Source organism: Rhinolophus hipposideros (assembly GCF_964194185.1).
Source record: "Rhinolophus hipposideros genome assembly, chromosome: X".
Classification (NCBI taxonomy): Eukaryota; Metazoa; Chordata; class Mammalia; order Chiroptera; family Rhinolophidae; genus Rhinolophus; species Rhinolophus hipposideros.
This window is the reverse complement of record NC_138046.1, coordinates 783,318-802,301: the sequence shown is the minus strand read 5'-3', so window position 1 is coordinate 802,301 and position 18,984 is coordinate 783,318. Positions and strand designations below refer to the sequence as shown.

At 38.7% G+C, this 18,984-nt stretch overlaps 1 long non-coding RNA gene across 3 annotated transcripts in view; it reads right to left on the bottom strand.

The window, feature by feature from the left end:
- Positions 1-5,777: 5,777 nt before the first annotated feature.
- The window catches only part of LOC308494203, a 31,328-nt gene continuing 18,121 nt past the window's right edge, over positions 5,778-18,984 (bottom strand). For all 3 annotated transcript variants that reach the window (XR_013992890.1, XR_013992891.1, XR_013992892.1), the window contains 5 exons: positions 18,429-18,518; positions 14,396-14,497; positions 13,013-13,213; positions 12,439-12,566; positions 5,778-11,302 (listed from right to left, as the gene is read on the bottom strand). This is a non-coding gene — a long non-coding RNA (uncharacterized lncRNA). The remainder of the gene's footprint in view (positions 11,303-12,438; positions 12,567-13,012; positions 13,214-14,395; positions 14,498-18,428; positions 18,519-18,984) is intronic.

Here is an 18,984-nt window from a genome sequence, read left to right as displayed (position 1 = left end):
AAGAGTTCCTGATTCTTGGCAGCCTCTCCAGCATTGAGCTCCTTTATTATTATTATTAAAGGAAGTAAAGTGTATGTAATAACTTCATACTTACGCTATCCTGTCTAAAAATGGTAAACCATACTTGGAAGAATGCTCAGCCTCACTAGAAATAAATGCATTCTGAATGAATTATTACATACATTCTAAACATGAACACAGCTACTAAATGTGCCTTTCCCTTCCTTTCTACAAGCTTATACATCTTGTCTCTTCAGTGAAGACTTTCTGGCCACCCCATATCAAAGAAATCTTCCTTGTGAAACCAATAGCAAATCATTAACAGAATAGGTATACTAGAATTTAGCTTTCAGTTAAAATAATTACATAGCTCTTTTAACAGTCATAGTTGCACTGAAGTGTAGTCATGTCAAGGAGGCTGCAAGTTTCAAGAAAGATTATAAAAGTATACTTTGCTTAAGATAATAAGAGAATGTAGCCTATTAAGCACGGGATGTATAGCTCTGTATTTTTTCCTGTTCTTAAGACAGTATCACTGACTCAACCCCACAATATCTTGCAGAACAGTGAGCAGGAAAGACCACCTGGCTACGATCACAAAGACCCAGGACAGGATTCTGCCAAGAACTCAATAAATCAAATTAAGAAAATTACAGAAGCTTGCACAAGAATTGACCAATCAACACAGCCCACGACCCTAACCCCTTACTCATTACTCATGATTTTTTGCCTTTAAATCCCCTGATTATATAAAATGGAAAATAAAACCCCCGATTATAAGCCATCAGAGAGTTTGGGCTTTTAAGCGATAGCTTCCCATTCTCCTTGCATGGCGCCCTGCCATAAAAAGACTAATTTCTCCACTGCAACTTGCAATGTTCAGTGTTTGGTGCTGCTGTGTGCTGGGCAGAGGAACTCTACCCTTCTGGGTTCTTGGCTGAAACATCCCTGTAATAAAAGACAGATTAACAGGAGGAAAACAAAAAACAAAAGTTTAATAACTTGTATGTACCTCCTGTATATAGGGAGAGACTCAGGAAAAGTGGGTAACTCACCAGAATCGCTGAAGCCACCACCTTGAATACCATCCTCAGCTGAAGATGTTGAGAGTGGGGCAGTCAGTTATATAATATGTGACCATGAAAAACCCAGTAAACAAGGGTAAGGTTGTTATGCAGATTTAAGTCGATTGTCTTCTGCATTGATAAGAGTTTGTAGAGATTAACTCATCACCCCTCTTCCTGGTACAGTGAGGGAGACACCCTCACAAATGGAGATTTCCCTCAGAAATGTAAATGTTTCATATAAAGGGTAACTTCTACTTGGTTTTCAGAGCTTCTCCCAGGTCTACTGTTTCTTAAAATTAGCCAGCCTAAAATAATCCTTATGTCAATTAGACATATTTTGGTGCGACAAATTCTGTTTCCCTATAGCTCCTAGGCTACAAACCTGTACAGCATGTTACTGTACTCAATACTGTAGGTAGTTGTAATATAATAGTATTTGTGTACTGTGTTGTACTCTAATGTTACTATGTGATAGGAATTTTTCAGCTCCATGATAATCTTATAGGGCCACCGTGGTTTATGCAGTCCAGTGTTGACCAAAACATCTTTATACAGCACATGACTGTAGTACATGCTATATTTCTTATTATAATCAAATATCCTGATTTTTAAATCACAGTACAGATTTTAATGTTACTCAGATGTCTCCATAGGAAAATGTATACTTGTCAGACTATAAATCCCAATTCTTGGTACAGAAAATAGGAATACTGTAGTCTTACACTCACAGTTACAACGTGATGTCATGAAGGGGGAAAAACATGTTTTAGATTCCTCTATCTTCCTGAAGGGTTCCCTAGTATGGGACAGTAGGTATTAGTTACGTAAAGCAGGTTGATCAGCAGTTGGGTCTGCATGGGCCAGATTTCCTGGAAACGAGCAGAATTCCCAGATATTGGGAATGGTAAAGATCCCTAAGTCCACAAATGCAACTCTTCAAATGACTAGTATATCGCTTGTGAATAGTGTGTGTATAATGCATTGTGAAGATGCTTCGTAATCCCATTTGCTTTCACTCTTTTCCCTTTATTAAACTGGTCTGGCCTGGACTTTGCATACCTAACCACCACTTTATGTATCTAAAGGACTTTTAACACTTTCACAGCTTTTTCTCTTTGCTGATTAACTCTCTCACACACACACACAAAATCAGCTAGAAAGGTAAACGAGGCATTATTATCTCCACTTTAAAGGTAAGAAAATGAGCCCTGAAAGGAAAAGTTATTGGCCCCAGGTCACACACCAGAATCATGACCTTCCTACTAACGTTGGCCTCATCGTGGTGTACCTGTTCTGAATTGACCTCTCTTAGTCCTTGCCAACTTCCCTGTTCTGAACCTTTGGTTTTTACATGGTAGAAATCTTGGTTTATCTGTACAATGAGAATTAGGGTGCTTGAACAGGAGGGACCTTACAGGCCCTCTAGTTCCCCTCTCTCATTCTATAAGCAGAGAAACTTTATGTCTAGGATGCAGCTCATGGGAAGTGGTAAGAGAGTGGAGTGGCGATCATACCCAAAGTCTTAAGAGCCAGTGCCAGAAATAGAACCCATCACTTCTACTAATATTTCATTGGTTATAACAATAATCTGGCTATATAACTGCAAAGGAGGCAGGGAAACGTAGTCTAGCTGGGCAGCCACGTTTAGCAAGAAGGGGAGAATATATTTTGGTGGGCAACTAGCAGTCTCTAGGGACTAAATTTAGCAGGAATAGGTGCCAAGATTGTTTAATGCTATCTGCCATGGGTTGGGAGAAAGAAACTAGCCTTACATGTGGAATGAAAGTTATGTTTCGTCTTATAGAGGGTTCTGAAGTTTGCATCTAGTTGAACAGATATTTGTTGAGCATCTCCTATGGGCAAGGCACTGGTGTTAGATTCTGTGCAGGTACAAAAATAAAATAAACATAGTCCCTGCTTTATCATATATTGAAGAATCAAAGACTCTTATCTAGATAATGGAATTTCACACATCAGCTACTAAGACTAAATACAGGCTTGAGAATTAAGGTCTTCTTCTACCTTGGAAATCACACCACACAAGCACTCTACAGGCTATATACATATATACATATCATATATGTATATGTCTATATATTTAGCTCTATTAAGTGAGATTGTGGTGTTTGCAGCTTTTACCCTGCCAAGCACTGTTTCTATTTCCTAATATCTCTGAAACACCATGTTCTATGGACTTCAACTTATATACACAATTCGAACTGTGCTGAGAATTACATGGTTAGCACCTTTAAGCACCAAAAGAAAATACAATCCAATGGAATTAAGAGTAAAACCCCACACTATGCAGATGAGACTATTTGCATAGTAACAGAAGAGCTGTTTCTTAAACCTCTAGAAGTGGGGGGAGGGTACAAGAGCTCACTGCCACAGACCTGTGCACATCTCTCTTCCTCTATTCTCATTATAATGCAGTTGGCCTGAGGGATGTTTTCAGAATCACTGACTGTTAAAAAAAAAAAATTCTGAAAGGAAAAGGGGAAAGGATTTATTCTAGGCCTAGGGGATACAACTCATTAGTTCTTGTAGATTATAAAAGTGAGGACCTCACATCCCATCCTATCTTTAACACTTCTCTCCCATGGAATTTTCTTCCAGAGTTTTTTCATCCTACCCGCAAATTCTGCTTCCTCACCAGTTCCCCAAGTGACAGTAAGCTATCTGCAAGTATGCTCAAATCCAGCTTCTTTCCCACCTAACTACATTACCCTATTGCCATGATCTTTCCTTATGTGATGATTTTCACGCTAGTTCTGGCTTTGATCCAGAGTACACATGGAAAAGAAACCAGATCGGGTAAATGGAAGATCCTTAGGAATATCAGTAACTGGGAGAAAGGACTATGGAAAACCCAGGAACTTTTGAGGGGTTCTTACTCCCTTTACCAAGCTGAGGGAAGCAATATAGCTGAGGTTAAAGGTATGAAACTTATTCATATGGTGCTTCATTTGGTATAATTCCTAGGAACTGTCTCAAGGTTCTTCGATTAGTTTTGATCGCTTTTAGAAGTTGCACCTAAAACTACCTGTTTTGCTGCTCACTCATTCACAGCTAACAAAATGGCTGGCTCAATATTAGACCCAATTTAATTATACAACTTTCAAATTAAAAGGTATTGGTTTGCCTCAGTGTACTAGCCCCATTAACATTACCTTTCCCAAAGAAACACAGAGAAAAACTTCTGATAACCAAGGGTAGACTAATAACCTGACAGGAGGCACAAAATTAATCTGTGGGAGTGGCTTGGCATGGAACGAAACATAACTGGGAGCACACACTGATACCCCCATAAAGTATAAAAGCTGAAACATACTATCAAATGCTTTATTTTCTAAATATTCCACAGCAGCTTAAGGTTTTCTTCCAAACGCAATACTTGCCCTTTTCAAATTGCCATGTGTGACTTTTCTTCACTAAACAGAAAACACGGTGCTTTTCCTCTCCGTTACAGGATTACAACAGAATGAGAATGGTGAGGACCAAAGGTACCACAAAAGCTAAGAGTGAGTACAGCAAATACGACAAGACTGGTGAAGTCAGCCCCTCAGGGAATGGAAGCTGCCAAGAGTCAGAGGCTCATTTATAACAAGCTTTGACTGTATGTAATGTGTGAGGCCAGCTGTTCAGGCTTCAGTTTGAAAAGGATATGTCCTTGCCAGTTTAATCCAAATTCTAGGAACCCCAATGGTCCCTTCACCTGCTGAGGGATTGGGGCTGCTAACTTCTTTAATTAGTGATTTCCTTCCTGAGTACATCCTACTTCCCACATACTTACAAATAGTTTATTATTCCCTATTCATATCCTGCCCTTTCCTCAAAATTTTTGCTTCTCACATTTTATTGCATTTGTGCTTCTCAGTATTCCTGACCAAAGCAACTAAAGGTAAAAAGAAATGTGATCTCAAATCATTTACCCAAACTGGGTGATTAAGGTAGTAAAGGACAAAAAAAATGAAATGACGTGTGTGGTTGGGGACAGTGAGGTACAGTTTGTCACATCAAAACACAAAGTTTCCAAAACAGTACATTTTATTTGACATTAGACAACATACCCCCCAATTTTTCTCAGTTGTGACATGTAGGTAGATGGCTTTCAATTGCTTTTCAGGGTCACCCATGCTAGCAAGACTTTTCAATCTTCAAAACACGCAAGGCTCAGAGATTCTGCATCTCACATCAGTTCACAAGTCAAAGAGTGTCTTCTGTTTATCGGAGCATTTTGGCATGCATTCCCTTTGAGGCAGAAGGGTAAAGATAAAGCCATTTCCTAGGAAAACCAATTTGTTCACAACTTTCTTTATGCCACAAAAATCAGATGGTGGCAAGTTGTCTTGTTCTTGTTTTGTCAGCAGTGGGAGGGTGCCAGAAACTGTGAAAGGAAGACTTTCAGTTACTTTCTCCTTTCCACTTTCTACTAATGCACCCACCACCCTCAAATCTTCTTCAAATTGATTTAATTAATAAATCCCATAGTTATCTAATCCAAGGCTTAGCTGATAACCATTCAGCCAAAAATTGTTTCTCAAGAACTTAGAGAAATGAGTGGTGACAAAGAATTTTATCATCTCCACAATGACCAGTTATTGGAATTGCACTAAACTAAAAAAAGCAATCCAAGTTAGACCTGGACATAGTGATGGCCTCAAGACCAATCCAGTTAAAGGCAGGCTGCCCTCAGAAACAGGTTTGACCTTTTCTTTCACTCTTCCTCCTAGCCCACCCTCTGTGAGTGATTTCAAAATAGAAAAGGTCAAAGCCTGGAGGGCCTAGATTTAGATGTTTTGGGTTGTTTTCGATATTTTTCCAATTTTTGCCAATTACTTCCAATTTTTATGATTTTTATGATTCTTAAAATTTCAGCATGGTAAAAATTAAGCAACTTTCATTCACTGACATTATTCTACTATACCAAGTTCTTTCTTGAGCAGGTTTTGATGCTGAAGGAGATTTCTGAAGTGTAAGTTGAAAAGCTGTTACAAAAGAGAATCAGGTCTCCATCTCCAATCTTGCTATGTACTATCTGGGAATTGTTCTTCAGAGGTCTACTTAGGTAGTGGATATTTGAAAGAATGTAAAAGATAAAGAGTAGAAAATAGAAGTGGTAAATGCATTTCAAAAGCAAGTATGGCTCAAGTATGAGTGATTCCCCAAGGCTGGTGCCATTGAGACCAGGGTTTGGGAATTAGCCATTCATCATCCCTCCTACTGCCCAGCAGTGGTCACAGCTTTCTCTCATGAGGGATGGGATGGGAATAATAAAATGTCTATTATAAGGAGGGTTTCTACAACTTAAGGAGCAAGCTCAATGGAAACCCTGCTTATTGTAGTGGCCAGACTGGTAGAAGAAATATGGAGTGGGAATTAAATTGTACAGTGTTGTTCAGGGATAAAGCCCCTAATCAGAAAAACAACCCAAAAGGAAGTTTTAAAATTTCTTTAGGAAAGCATTCAGTTGTTCATGTCTTTGGTGCCAACAGAGAACCTAGCAAAGGACCTTATATACAATAGGCCTACTTGTAGAATGAATGAATAAATGAAAAGGTTTCATTCCATTTCTTGTTTTTCAATTGCATGTCCAAGACAAAGTGCCTTTTGTACCAGACCTATTTCATTTAGCATCACCTTCTCCAATGTTTGTATGAATGAATAAATAAAAGGCTCTCTTACTCCTACTCTGTGAAACATGCCAGAGAAGTTGATTTAATCATTACTTCTCAAAATATTAATATCACAGCTGCTCAATGAAGGCTCTTCAACAAATGAAAGAACTGCAGTCATAAACTTTGTTGTTTCTACCATAAGCCAGTAAGCTTTAAGTGAATCTTGGTCTAGGTCTTTTGAATCTGTTCACTCTCCTCAGACAGTATTTTATTCAGAGTGAATACATTTTTACAAAATATGGAAAACTTAGAATCTCTTATTGCTCAAGTGACTTCCCGACTTTAAGCCAGGCCAACGAGCAAATATTTTTAAAACCAGTTGTTTCACCTTCTCATCTTAAACCATTTAACTACAACAAAAGCAGAATCTTAAATTAATGAATTAAAGGAGAAATCCTGAGCCCTTCATCATTCTGGCTTCAATTTAGGTCAATGAGCAAGTGACTTTGGGACTATGTAGAAGTAGGGAAAAAATGTCATTTTATATTGAAAGAACCATGCCTTTCCCCCACCCTATTTTTAAAATCTCCAACGCAAGTCAATGGGTTTTCTGGACCAGAAAACAGGTACTCAAATATTTACTCAAAACTCAAAGTTGTTTTCAGATCTTCAGCTATGATCTGTCATCTAAAGCCCTTTAGAGTAGGCCTATTTCACTTTTGTAATGCTCAGGACCTAGAATGATCCATTTCACATAAAATATGCTGTTTATCAAATGAACTTTTTTTTTTTCAAATGAACTTAAAAGGAAACATGAGCCATTTATTTTTATGCCTTAAATATCTCTAAGCCAGGCCAAGGTAGATGTAATTCACCTCCATCTTCAGCATTCAGCATTCAAAACACTGAGGGAGAATCAGAACAGCTTGCTTTAAAAAAAAAAAAAAAAATCTCCCATCTCTTTAGTCAGGCCAGGGAGCAAGTAGCCTTCTGGTCTTGGTTGTATCTTTCCACCTAGCTCAGGATTTAGCATACTGCTTTGTACAATTCTATTCTCCCCATGTTTGTATCATTAAATAACCGTTTAGTCTGAATCTCACACCTACTACCTCATTTTCTTCAGTGAGCATCCTATAAGGATAAAATCATTTTTGTATCATAGGGAATATGCAGTTCTGAGCCTCAGAGAAAGTAATCAGTAATCATTCATTCAACCAGCAGTTAATTCCTTATCTGTATAGAACAGTAGGTTTCGTAAATGTACACCCAAGCCTGTGCTGCAGATTCAATAATAATAATGAAACCTTGCATCTCTGGGGATAAGAGAGAGCAAATCATTGATGTTCAATGAGCAGATATTGCTTATATATGTACAGCAGTTTAAGACTTATAAGTTGACTGTACAGATTATGTGCTACTACCCAGGACACAATAAAGATGGATTATCTTTACATCTTGATGCCTAGCGAAAAGACTGGTACATAATATACAATTATTATCCAGTCTCACATTCATCATACATTTAATCTTTTACAGATTATATTCAGAGTGTTCAATAGCAAATAATCCTTTCCCAAGTTTTTTCCACACTGGTTCATAGTCTGAGAACTGTGATACAATGGTATAAGCCTATAGTACTCGGCACCAAATGAGAAAATCAATAGTTCTAGATCTATGGTGCTTTACAGTTCATAAGGCTAGTATTCGTATTGCCTTCTCCTCAGTTGTAGACACAATGAAATGATAAGTGCATGGAGCTCCTTAGTGCCACAACCGTGAGTTCACATAGTAGGCAACTGATGTTCAGTCCTTTAACAAGTATTTAAATTCTCAATTTGCATAACCATGTACACTTCTTTCCTCATAACAATAGTTGGCACATAAAAGGCAATTAGTATTCATTCATTCATTAACATGTAGCCCATTGGCATTTATTTAGTGCTTTAGTTTACAAAAAAAGCACTTTAAAATGCACTTCCTAGCTGAAATGTTTAATTCTAAATTGAGAATACTTTCTATTTTCCTTGTCATCCGGAGTGCCTAGCATGTAATGTGCCAGCACATTATAAGTCATCACAATAACTTAGTCCCTTGTGTTTGCTGTATATTGTATAGTTTAAAAGCAGTTTCCATGTGTTTTTTTCTGCTACCTGGAATACTTTACTTTTACTCAGAATCACCATAGCAGCAGAAACACTATGGCTATAAATATATGAATTATTTATCAACCACTTAATTCCTAATATCTGCATAGTATTACATACCTTTGACAAAGCACTTTATTCATGCTTCTTTTAATCTTTATATCCAGTGCTTAGACAGTAGGATGTATATACTGTGTAATCAATATCCATTCATCAACTGAAACTTAGAAGTCTAAGCACTTTCATAGTTTACAAAGGGACAGGCACAGCACACAAGGAAACTAATATTTTCAGCACAGTCCCTAGCATCTGCATCAGGGGTATCTATGGCCCACAGACTAAAAATGAATCCACTTGGTTCACCAGGTAAGAATAGTTCTTCCTTTTTAAAGCATTGTTTTAAAAAATGCAACAGAGACCATATGGCTTGTAAACCCTAAGATAGTTACCATCTGACCCTTTAGAAGAAAAGGGTGTGATGACCCAATTTACATAATACTTCACAACTGACAGTGCACGTTCAAGTATTAGCTGTGCATGGCTGCCACAACACTATTCATGAGAACACCTTGCTTTCATATATATTGTCAACCATTTAAATTATCTTCCTTCATAATAAGAGGAAAGAAATCAAGGGAAGGATTCAACCTGCTAAGTATTCCCAAGTTCTCTAAGCTTTCAGCCTAGAGGTGGGCATTAAAGCCAAGGGCAGAGTTGGTGCCATCTACCAAATTCTGAGGCCACTACTATGAGCAGGGGGTTCAGGCTGCCTCCTTGGGTCTCAGTCATCCTTTTTGGGGACCATCACTAGGAATGCCAAACCCCAGGAATCCTGCTCACCAAAACTCAAAGAAGTAAACTGTGCAGGCTGGTGCTTCTCAGCAGCCTGGCACATCTGTGTATTTCTTGTCTCATTCTTCTCATTGGCCTGGATAGCCTGGTACTTATTTCCCCTTCTCATCAGCCTAGACTAGCTTCTGAGGAAAGGGGGGGACTGAAATACAATGTCACCTATATGTCTCTCTCAAATGGAGTGGAGGTGAAGAGAAATGGGATTGTTTTTTTTAAAAAAAAACAACACCAAAAATGTAATAAATGTCTCAAAAGTATGATAAAAACTGGCTCAGGCATACTATTGCTAATTTAAAGATGTCTCTTATATCAAAAAAGACATCTGAAAATAAGTGGGCTTAAGTGGAGATAGGAGAACTGGAAGGGGAGACGGGAAAATGTCCAAGAGAAGGGAGGACAGAAAACAGCTGAAGTTTAGGGTTCTCATCTTGATCTTGGAGCTTCTATCCTTCTGGATTCTGGGTCATAGAACTGCAGCTTCCCACACTATTTAGTCTTAAGATAGCCTTCAAGTCCATGCAGAGAGGCTTGACTCTTGGGTCTTTATGTGTGTCTGAGACCTCCCATCCTTGGGTCTTTTTATCTCAGGTCTTGGGCCTTGTGTCTCGGGCCTTTCCATGAGTCCCCACTCTTAGGCTTTCAGCCTCCCATCCTGGGTCTTCAGCCCTCTATCCAATTCAGTCAAGTCTTCTGTCCAACAAGGGCCACCTTCTGTACATCGTGGCACTTGGGGCTTCCAATGGTCTCAGGTGTGAGGTTTCTATCTATCTTGGGGCATGGGTTTTCTATTTTAGTCCTCAGGTTTCAAGTCTCAAACATCTGTCCTCCACTTGGGCCCTCCACCTTGTGTCCATGTTAGGTGTTGGCTTTTACTTCAGTCTGGACCCTTGGGCCTTCTTTAGTTTGGGATCATTGCACAGGACAGTCTGGCATAGGAACCGCTCTGCAGTGCTTATTTTGATAGCTGACACTCTGCACCTATTAGAAAGGGCTTAGAAGCCCCTTTGTCACAAACATGCACACATGAGCAAACACACACATGCACAAAAAATATGCAAGGAGAGAAGAGTACAGGACATCACGGAGGGGGAGACACAGACTCATGAAGAGGCTGGAAGACCCAAAAGTCAGTAGAAGGGGAAAAGCAGAGAAGAAACGAGAATAGAGAGGACTGGTGAAATGGAAAAATCACAAAGAACAAAGAGACACAGAAGCACACAGAGCATGAAAAAAGAGAGTAAATGGCCGAAGAGAGGCAGAAAGGACATGTGGAAAAGAGAAAGCCAAGATAGAGTAGAAACAGTAGAATCAGAAAAAGGTAAAATGTCAAATGAACAACGGGAGAGAGTGACAAACAATCAGTTCACAAAGAGAAAAAAAGAGAGGTAGGCAGGACAAGAAATGAGCACAAAGCACCCAGATGTGACACAGAGACACAAAGGGAAAGAAGAGCCAGGTCTGGGAGAGCAAAGACAAGGCACAGACCACTCTCATGAACAAAAAAGAAAATGAGACACAGAGAAGAAACTAACAAGAGAACCATACAAATGGGAAAGGCATACTTTAGAGAACAAAGACCAAAGACATTCAAGGAAGAAACAGACAAAGAAAGAAATACACACTTTTGAGATAAGAGATAAGCCAAGGCAGACATTCAGAGGAAGAGGGGCACAATAAACATCACAAGGAGAAGACAAAAGAAAACCAAAAAGGGCATTAGCATCTACAGTAAGATATTATCAGTACCAATACTAGGTATGTTACCACCAATAATAATTATAATAACAACCACAACCAACACAGATGCTCTTCTTACAGACTTTCACCTTCGGAATTTTACATAGAACCAAAACATGTCTGCCTGCCACTAGATGGTAGTGGTGGCCACTCATATTGTGTCAAATAAACTTCTTTCCCCACCACTTTAGTAAAGGGACTTGATCTTCACACCTGTCACAATTCTAATACTGGCTTTCCTTTAGCACTAAATCTTTACTGCAGACAGATTCTCTCACAAGAGGAGATAAGAAAGGGCCACTCTCCTTTCAAAAAACAAACTTTTTTGTTTTAGGTTTTTATATGTTTAGACTTTTATCCTGTTTCCCCGAAAATAAGACCTACCCCGAAAATATGCCCCAGTTAAGATTGTCATTAAGTACGTTATAACGATGTTCCAGAAGATGACATGACTGTATTTGAATAAATGAAGATTACTGTACATGAAAAAAATAAGACATCGCCTGAAAATATGCCCTAATGCATCTTTTGGAGCAAAAATTAATATAAGACCCGGTCTTATTTTCAGAGAAATACGGTATAAAACCTGGTCTTATTTTGGGGGAAACATGGTAAGAGTGGCAAAGAATTTATGTAGTGAAGATAAAGAACAGATGAGGTAGGACTAAATTCCCTGTGACACAACTGGAACACTGAATATTATCTTTGAGTTGCTTCAGTGAACCCAGTTGGTAATCCAGGCAGACCTTGTTTTATTGCACTTCATTTTATTGTGCTTCACAGATGCTGTGTTTTTTACAAATTGAAGGCAAGACCCTCCACCAGCAAAAAGATTACGACTTGCTTTATTGCTGTGGTCTGGAACCCAACCTGCAATATCTCTAAGGTGTGCCTGCACAGGTTACTGGTCATTCTCCCATATCACATTCAGGCCCCCTCTGCGTTAGACCACCATACCCCAACTCACAAAAACCTCCAACAAATGGCTCTGAGCTCTAAAGCGATCCACCAACAACTTACCTCATCTTGCTCTTCTAAAATGCCAGTGTCAGGCATATCAGTCTTCCTTTAGTACGTTCAGATTTCTTGCTCCTTGCACTACTTTTAGGAAAGATGATTATGGTAGGTATAAACGGAACAATCAGGAGCTACAAAAAAAAAAAAAAAAAAGAGGGAGGGAAACTATGTAAATGCCATAATGAAATATTAAGTGAGTACTGCGCTCAACTTATGGGAGATTCAAATTAGTGAGTTATAGAAAGTGTCTATAGAGCCTAGAAATGTATAAAGTTGAAGCGTCTAGATCCTTAGAGATAAAACTAATACAACTTCGGCATTCAACAGACCAGGAAGTTGTGGTATAAATAGGAAAATGTCTTGCCTAATGCTATTTGGTGAGCCACTGGAAACACCACCATTATCATAGCCTTATTTCTTTAGTTGAACTCTAATCTGTATAATAAGGACTTACTACACTGAATGGCTACCTTCATGTCCCAACCTGCAGCCCCTATTCTGCCTCTCTCATCACTGACCTAGAGGATGGAAATTAGAGACAGTTTCCTCATGACATGTTTAGGGACTGCTTACCCACCTCTGACGTTGTCTTGAGACTTGAGCTTCCTATCAGGGCCCAGGAAAGAATCTTGATTGAACCTCCTGGCCTAGGGTTGTTGCCCAGTGGTAGTGAGCCTTTCCCCTGGAGGATCCTTATGCCCCATCTCCACCTAGGGACCGTCAAGGGGAATGGGTCACTACGACTGTAAAGCAACAAGCCTATTCTTCTCAGGAAGATCTGGAGAAGAGAGAAAAGAAAAATAATGACTAAAATGTGGTACACAGCGAAAGACTCTTCCAATGAGCAACTAGTGGTTAAATTAAGCTATGCAGACTGAGCACTGTGGGGAGCTCCATATTCTATAAACAGGCAAACTCTTCTACTCATTCCAGTTCTGTTCCTTGAACTTCCCCTCATCTCCAAAAGCAATTTAGAGCTGAATAATTAGCAAAGTTCCCATACTGTGCTTTACTGTCCAGTCTCCACAGGCATGGATTATTAATATCCTTGTGTTCTCATCATAAAGTATAAGGGGGTCAAAAAATCAAGGCATTGAAAATAATAGAAGAAAAAAACCAAAGCTTTCTCAACCAAGACAGCTATGAAGCCACTTGGAAAAACCCCAATAATTTTTAATCTGTATGTTAAGTAGTGAGATGCTCGAGCAGTGCCAAGGTAAACACAATTGTTTTCCACTCAGCCCACACGGTACACTTCTTGAACAGCTTATGTAAATGAAACCCTTCCAAGTCCCAGGTTATTCAGAGAAATAAAAAATGGTTACAGCAATATAAAACCCGTTATTAAGACAACTAAACAAATCTATGCAAAAGGAAAAACAAGGTGCAGGGACCCAGTAAATAGCTTACAGACCCTTGGGTCTCTGTTATTCTACCTTTTAGCAATTTCATGGCTTTTCATATTAACAAACGCTCAACTTGTTAAAATGGAATGACAGTGACAATGGAATTAGGCCTGCCAAAACAGGGCTATGACACAGATCAAGTTGGTACTACTCACCAGCAAATCCTCAGCATTTGCTACCCGTCTGCTAAAGGCAAGTAGAAATACTTTTCAAGGCCTACTAATCAGAAGGCATAGGTTCGTTTTTCTCTCTTAAATAGCTATGAGATGTGGAAGGAACTAATTTTATTTTGCATGTCTCTTTCTTCATGTATGGAAAGGGAATCAAGTACACTTGCCCTCAGAGGCCCCACTGGAGCCTGGCTCTGAGAGATAAATGAAATAATAAGCCAAACTCACTCTGGAAAGCTAAAATGTGTGTATATGTAAAACCCCCCAAAAAACAGTAGGAACTGATGAAAACTGGCTGTCCTGTTTTAAAAAGGGGAGCTGTAGGAAGTTAAAGCCCTTACAGCCAAAGACAGACTTCCCCCACCAATGAGCTCCCCGAACTACCTTTTGGTCCAGGTGGCCTGCAAGAAAAGATCTGTTGAATGTGGAGCTTCTTAGAGCTGCTTGTAGTCCAGTCCTCAGGTGTCCCATGCTCAGAATGTCTTTCTGAAGAATAAAGACAGGGCTCAGTAGGACAGGACACCAAAATTGTTGAGAAAACCTCAGCAACAACAACACTAGGAAGCATCAACTGAATCATTAGATATATGTGTGTCCTCTCTAGCCCGTATGGTCTCCCTAAAGTCTTGTAATGAATGGCAAGCACAGGCAGTAGCACAGAAGGTTAGGCAGGTATAAAAAAGAACTAAATGAAAATATGGCTCAAGCCAACACTCACTTTAAGGGCTGACTAAATTTGTAGCCTAAAGGTCATGCTCTTGCGGGGAAAACACTTCAAGATGCAAGGTAGCAGGGCAATTACTACTGCTTAGAGACACAATGGCCTCGAGCATTTTGAATAATTGGTGAGTTGTCTTTACTATAGGATAGGAGCTTACTGAAATGAAGCAAGTCTAAGCCACGTTTGCAATGTCGAAAGCACTTTGCATGGTATGGCATAGTATGGAAAGAACCACATGTGGCTTCCTGATTCCTGATCAGGAGTTCCCTTTTTATTTATAAGACCTTTATGTCAATATCCAACAAATTCTAACAGTAGTATGTCAAAGATCACTTACTCAAGTCTATTCTCTACATAAAATGTTCAGTAAAGCAAAACTGATATTCTACGATGTTCTCATTATGAGCAGAATAGGCTTCAGAAATCTCTTGGCAATATCCTTCCCCATCCTTACTTAACCTAAGGTTAGATATTTCATCCCCAAATACAGGCTTCCAGTTAAACGTGACAGCCATACATATATACTCACTGTGCTCCCTCCTAAAGCCCCATTAATGATGTACAAGCAAATTTGCCCGAAGAATTTTTAAATAGATCCAAGCTCAAATTCATTTATATACTGCCTGGTTAGGGTACCCACAAGGAAACAACTATTCCAGTCTCCCCAGATCTTCTGAGCTACTCTGAACCGCATTTACTGAGTATGGCCACTTTAGCATCAAAGCCTGCTCGTTTCTTTTTGTTATCATAGTGATGACATAGAAAGAGCAGTCCCTTTCCCTTACAGGGAATCTAAGGCCAGAGAAAATGGTTACATTTTGGTACTGATACAGAACCACACATTTCATTGGGATTCAATATTCATTGGCAAGAGTTTTTAGACTCTTGATCTATCATCTCATAGCCCAACAAAATGTCAAGGTATTTTAGAGATAAAGACCAAGTGGCATAGCGATCCAGCTGGTTCAAATACTCCAACACTACACAAATCACAGAATCACCACAACTAGAAAGGATATTAATGATCATGTACTCCAACATTTTCATTCTCTAGATAAGGAAGCTGGGAGGCCAATAGATGAGACTCCCCACTGTTTTTTACAACTAGTCGGTGGCACAATGATACTTAAACCCAGGTCTTCTCTCAGTTCAAAGGTCTTTTAACCTTGAGGTCTGGGCAAGGATTCTCAGGGCTCTAGGAGTGTTCCACAAACTGTCTACCGTATTTCGCCATAAAGATAGTCTGGATCAGCTAGATGATTACCTCATAATGGAGGATTGCATTGCCAGATTGGTGGCAAATGGTACTAGTTTTGTTGCCTGTAGCTTAAAGAAAAGAACAGAAGAAAACAATATATAAAAGTGTCTTGTGCCAAATAAGACAAATAGCACTGCTATGTGCTATAATAACAAAATGTTGAAACACCTTGGGAAGGGCCATTTGGTTAAGTGCATTAACACAGCATGTGCCAGTAGACATGCCACACTGCACATACATTTTAACAGCCATTTATTCACTACTATCCTGCACACTTGCTGTGTTTTATAGATTTGTATTACAGATGTAATTGTATTACAGATCTAAGCAAAAAGATCTTATTCCTATTTTGTTCATTCCCTTTAGCATAAAAATGATTTCCCTGAACCTAAAGTGTGCATATGAATATTTTCTTTTTAGAAGTTTAATCAAATATAACAAAATATTAATTGTAGAATCTAAGTGATCAATCAATATCAACAGTGATATGTCGATAGTATGTACTCTTAAGAAGTAAGAGTGGCATGGCAGTTTACTCCTGTGGTCTTCCTCCCAAAAATTCATCTACCCAGTCTAGTCATGAGAAGAACATAGGACAAATCCCAATAGAGGAACATTCTGCAGAATACTTGCCCATTTAGTTCTCAAAACTGTCAAAGCCATCAAAAACAAGGAAAGCCTGAGAAACTGTCAAAACCAAGAGAAGCCTAAGGAGGACATAACTAACATGCAATGTGGTATCCTGATGGAATCCTGGGACATCAAAAAAGCATTAGGAGAAAGCCGAGGAAATGTGGGTAAAGTATGGACTATCTCTAATAACAATGTTTCAATATTGCTGTACTAATTATGACAAACGTATCATAGTACTGTAAGATGTTAATAATAGGGAAAACTGGGTGTGGGGTATAGGTACTATAGGTGCTACAGTAACTCTGTAGTACCTTTAGAATCATTCTGTAAATCTCTAAAACTGTTCTAAAATAAAAAGTTTTGGGTGTTTTTGTTGTGTTTTTCTTTTTTAAATCTCCCAACTAGATGCTGAAGGCTTATAAAATGCAGAGTTTTTAAAAAGCGAGCAAAATGGAACCTGAGAACTGGCAATTCTATGTTCCACATTTTACTATAGTAGGTACCATCATTGTTTGCAAATCTGGCCTAAAGACTTGCTTTCTTTCTTTTATTAATAGGGATTTACCTGTAGTCAGTTTTAAAATTGAAATACATAAGGCCCAAACATTCAAGTATCCATAATATCAAAAAGTTATTTTAAAAAACATTAGCAATTAAATTCGGTTGTTCATCTTGTTCATTAACAGATTTCCTCTTATGCTATGTTTGTTAGTACAGTCCCTGTGAGGTTCAACTTGTTAATTCAGCAAATCAGCTAAGTCTCAAACAAATATTTGAGATCCAACTTGAATTGAATTTTGAAAGACACCAGTGTTAAGTGCTACTGATTTATAGCCAGAAATATGGTAGTGGGGAAATCAAGTTTTCTTCCGATTCAGTCTGTAAGACTTGAGGCAAAGAAAGGCATTAGCTGTGTGTAACCACACACATCGGTACTCTTTGCCACCCAAGCCTCTAAGGTTTGGGGGAACAGTTACTGGCTCAGGTCAGATATCAGTTCCCTTCTCTTTAAGCAGGTAAAAATTTTCCTGGAACAGTTTCACAGATAACAATGTTTTAGCAGCCACCACAGATCAACTTTTAATTCTGTACTTCAAGTCACAAACTCCTATCCAGATGTACATTTGATAACCAGGGCCCAGATACCCTGAAAAGAAATTATGATGTTTAATCATGGCAACCCTGGGTCTTATGATCTTCTATAATTCAGGGAGGTGGTTATAGAAATGTGTAGGTAAATTACAGAAAGATAAATGGAAAAGGTAAAGGGGAATATGGGAAAAGAGGCACAAAACTAGGGTCAGGATACTTCCTCCAATCCTATATATATATATTAAGGTTCTAGAAGGAGGAAAGTCAGGAAAGAAATCACAATAATCATTTAGAAAAATGGCGAAAAAATTTTTAAGTGCTTTCTTTTTTGACCTTTGAAGATTTTCCAAATGACAAAAGGGGTTGAGGTATTCAAGTCACTGAAGTTGAGAGATGAGATTTGATCCAAGGTTAGAGCCAGGACCAAAAGCTAAGTGTTCTGATTCCCAGTTCTCAATTTTTTCATTCCTTTGTTGGCATCTCACTCCTTCTGCCCCCAAACCCATGAAAAAGAATAGTGATCCAGTCCATGTAAGAGAACATGTGCTTCATTAAAATGCACTTGCAAGAAGCAAGGAATACAGTAGTGCCGGTAAGCCACAAATTCCTTGACATGAATCATATCTTTTGTATTGCTATTTACTCCAGTACCTGGCCCAATAACTATTTGTTAACCTGCCAGAGATTTTATTTTGAGCAATGACTTGATTCACCTTTGGGTGCTGTCCAGTGCAGGCTTCCATCCACCTAATATTGTTCCATCCTTCCTGAGTAGCAGTACAGAACTGGCTCAGAATTCATCCCTTTAAAACAAATTCCAATAATTATAGTTGTATGTTAATATTCAATGATAGTTGGTTTAGTAATTCATAAGCACAGACCAGTGTTTCTCAAATTGGGGTGATAAGAACCCTGGAGGTTTGTGGATATGTTCTCATGAATCCTCAAGTCCTACATAAATTATATAAAACATTATATATCTTTGACAAAGACATGTTGAAATTGAGAAATGTGTTTACATTTTAAAAACTTAAAGTCAGTGTTCCTCAAAGCACACGTTCTTTAGGATCGCAAAGAATTTTGTTCCTGTAAAAGGTGTTTCATCCTGACAAGTTATTTTAGTTTGAAAAACAATGTCATACATAGACCACGTTTCCAAGAAGGCTCAGGACCATTTGTATATTACCCCGTCAGTCAGACAAACAATGTCTTCAGACATTGGTGAGGGGGGACAAGGAAATATGAACATAAATTAAAATGGGCAGTAAG